Below are 4227 nucleotides of genomic sequence, written 5' to 3'. Positions count from 1 at the left end.
ACTGACCATATGCTAGGCCATAAAGGGAGCCTCAACAAATTCAAAAAAATTGAAACTATACCATGCAGCTTCTCAGACCATAGAGCAGTGAAACTGGAAATCACCAACCCAAGAATCTCTACAAAATACACAAATATATGGAGAATGGACAACATGATCCTAAATGAATAGTGGGTCATCGAAGAAATTAAAAGAGAAATCAAAAGATTTCTAGAAACAAATGAAAATGATAACACAACCTATCAAAACCTGTGGGACACAGCAAAAGCAGTGCTAAGAGGAAAGTTTATAGCAATTGGTGCCTACATCAAGAAGCTGGAAAGGAACCAAACAAATGAACTCTCCATGCACCTCAAGGATTTATAAAAACAGCAGCAAATCAAGCCCAAATCCAGAAGGAGGAAAGAAATATTAAAGATCAGAGAAGAAATAAACAGAATTGAAACAAACAAACAAAAAAAACAATACAAAAGATCAACAAAACCAGGAGCTGGTTCTTTGAAAAAATAAACAAAATTGACACACCATTGGCCCAACTAACCAAAAAAAGGAGAGAGAAGACCCAAATCTGTAAAATCAAAGATAGTAATGGAAATGTAACAACAGACACAATAGAAATAAAAAGAATCATCAGAAACCACTACAAAGAGATGTATGCTAACAAATTGGGGAACCTGGAAGGAATGGATAGATTCCTGGACAAATACACCTTCCCAAACTGAGCCGTGAAGATATAGAAAATCTAAACAGACCCATAACCATAGAAGAAATTGAATCAGTAATAAACACACTACTGAAAAAGAAGAGCCCAGGACCGATGGCTTCACCCCCGAATTTTACCAGACATTTAGAGAACAACTAACCCCCATTCTTCTCAAGTTATTCAAAACAATCGGAAGGGAGGGAATCCTCCCAAATTCTTTCTACGAAGCCAATATCACCTTAATTCCTAGGCCCAGAAAAGACACAACAGAGAAAGAAAACTACAGACCTATCTCCCTGGTGAACATAGATGCAAAAATACTCAACAAAATTCTGGCAAACCGAATCCAACTGCACATCAGAAAGATCATTCACCCAGACCAAGTGGGATTTATCCCTGGTAAGCAGGGATGGTTCAATATTCGAAAGTCAATCAATGTAATACATCACATTAATAAACTGAGAAACAAAAATCATATGATTATCTCAATAGATGCAGAGAAAGCATTTGACAAAATACAACACCCTTTCATGATGAACACCCTAAGCAAATTGGAGTTAGAAGGAACATTCCTCAACACAATTAAGGCACTCTATGATAAACCAATGGCCAGCATCATATTGAATGGGGAAAAGTTGGAGGCATTTCCATTGAAAACTGGCACCAGGCAGGGATGCCCACTCTCACCATTGCTATTCAATATAATCCTAGAAGTGTTAGCCAGGGCCATCAGGCAAGAAAAAGAAATTAAAGGGATACAAATGGGAAAGGAGGAAGTTAAACTATCCGTATTTGCAGATGACATGATACTTTATATATGGGACCCGATAAACTCCTATAAGAGACCATTGGAACTCACAGAAGAGTTTGGTAAAGTAGCAGGATACAAAGTCAACGCTCAGGAATCAACAGCCTTTGTATACACAGATAATGCCTGGGCCGAGGAAGAACTTCTAAGATCAATTCCATTCACGATAGCCACAAAAACAATAAAGTACCTTGGAATAAATTTAACCAATGATGTCAAAGACCTCTATGATGAAAATTACAAAACACTAAAGAAATAGAAGACGACACAAAAAATGGAAAAACCTGCCATGCTCATGCATTGGAAGAATCAATATCATCAAAATGTCCATTCTCCCAAAAGCAATTTACAAGTTCAATGCAATACCAATCAAAATACCAAAGTCATTCTTCAAAGACCTAGAAAAAACGATGCTGAAATTCATATGGAGAAACAGGAGACCGAGAATAGCTAAAGCAATCCTTTACAATAAAATCAAGGCCGGAGGCATCACAATTCCAGACTTCAAGACATACTACAGGGCAGTTATAATCAAAACAGCCTGGTACCGGTACAAAAACAGATGGATAGGCCAATGGAACAGAATAGAAACACTAGAGATCAATCCAAACATCTATAACCAACTCATATTCGACAAAGGACCTAAAACCAACCCCTGGAACAAGGACAGCCTCTTCAACAAATGGTGCTGGGAAAACTGGATGTCCACATGTCGAAGTATGAAGCAAGACCTCTACCTTACACCTTATACAAAAATCCACTCAACATGGATCAAAGAACTAGAGATGCACCATGACACCATGAAACTAATTGAGAGCATAGGGGAAACACTTCAAGATATTGGAACGGGTGAAGAATTCCTGGAGAAGACCCCAAGAGTTTCTTTACAGCAAAGGAAACAGTCAGGAAAGTGAAGAGGCAACTAACAGAATGGGAGACGTTATTTGCAAACCACACAACAGATAAAGGATTAACAACTAGAATCTATAAAATGATCAAAAAACACCACAAAATCAAAACAAACAACCCAATAAAAAAATGGGCCAAGGACCTTAACAGACATTTTTCAAAAGAGGAAATCCAAATGGCCAACAGACACATGAAAAAATGCTCAGGATCCCTAGCCATCAGGGAAATGCAGATCAAAACCACAATGAGGTTTCACTTCACTCCGGTTAGATTGGCTTACATACAGAAATCAACCAACGACAGATGCTGGCGAGGATGTGGGGAAAAGGGACACTAATCCACTCTTGGTGGGAATGCAAACTGGTAAAGCCACGATGGAAGACAGTTTGGAGAGTCCTCAGAAACCTGAATATAGCACTACCACAGGACCCAGCCATCCTACTCCTTGGAATTTACCCAAATGGAATTAAAAGGGAGAAAAAAAGAGCCATTTGCACCTCAATATTTGTTGCAGCTCAGTTCACAATAGCTAAGACATGGAATCAACCTAAATGTATATCAACGGATGACTGGATAAAGAAACTATGGGATATGTACTCTATGGAACACTATACAGCAGTAAAAAAAAAAATGAAATCCGGGCATTTACAACAAAATGGAGGAAGCTGTAAAACATCATGCTGAGTGAAATAAGCCAGTCCAAAAAGGACAAATATCATATGTTCTCCCTGACTGATGGCAACTAAAAAGCATCTAAAATGATACCCATTGAAGTGAAATGCACACTATGAGAGACAATGACATGATCAGCCCTTGTCTAGACTGTTGAGGAACAACTTACTATTTTATTCCTTTTAGTGTTGTTGTTGTTGTTGCTCTGTTTGTTCTACATAAGACCACTGGTTGAACTCTATAATCAATGCACAATCATTCTTAGGCATTTAAAATTAACAGAAAAGTGATCTCTGTTATACATAGGTGTGGGGAGCAACTCGGACTAGACTAAGGTACTGAAATTAAGACTTATTCTATGCATCTGCTCTCCCACAATATGGCGCTGAGAGAGGAGTAAACAACTTCTACACAGCTGCCTACAGTTTGACCAATAACCTGCAGGAGCTGATCCTGCTCCTGATTGGAGGAGAGCAGTGTGCTCGGCATGTGGGTAGCAGAGTTGGGATTGGTGGAAGAGGACTATAAAGCAGGAGAGAGACAACATGCACCAGGAACATCTAAGGGGAACATCAGGATAACATCTGAGCAGCCCCCGAGAGAGCCGGCCGGCGGTGTGCTGCTCCCCCGCGGAAGTGGGGAAAGTGGCAGGGGGAGCCGCCCTTCCACGGAGGTGGAAGGATCGGCAGCCAACCCGGGAAGGACCAGCAGCAAACCTGGGAAGGGCCGAGCAGACAAAAGAACAGCGCAGGGTCCTATGTCATTCCTCCGCGAAGAGGGGGAGTGACAATAGGAGTGGGAATAAGAGAGGGAGGAGATATATAGGTTGGCACATGCTCACTCGGACTTACCTCCAATGGTGGAACTAGAAATGTGTCAGGGGATTTCAACTCAATCTTACCAAGGAGGCAGGTACCAATGGCAGTGCACTTGGTAAAGTAATAAGTATAAAAACACAACCGATCAAAAAGATAGGGTATGTGTCTATGAGATTTCACAAATAAGACCAGTGTAAGCAAATAATGAAGGATAGAATTAAAAGGGAGAGAATGATCCTGCGGGGGAAACAGGACACACAGCAGACTCATAGAATGGCAAATGCCCAAAACAGCACTCCTGCCTCAGAATCAACCCT

The sequence above is a fragment of the Oryctolagus cuniculus genome, chromosome 2 (genome assembly GCF_964237555.1).
Source record: "Oryctolagus cuniculus chromosome 2, mOryCun1.1, whole genome shotgun sequence".
Lineage (NCBI taxonomy): Eukaryota > Metazoa > Chordata > Mammalia > Lagomorpha > Leporidae > Oryctolagus > Oryctolagus cuniculus.
The sequence above is the reverse complement of the archived record's forward strand: the minus strand, read 5'-3'. Positions refer to the sequence as shown.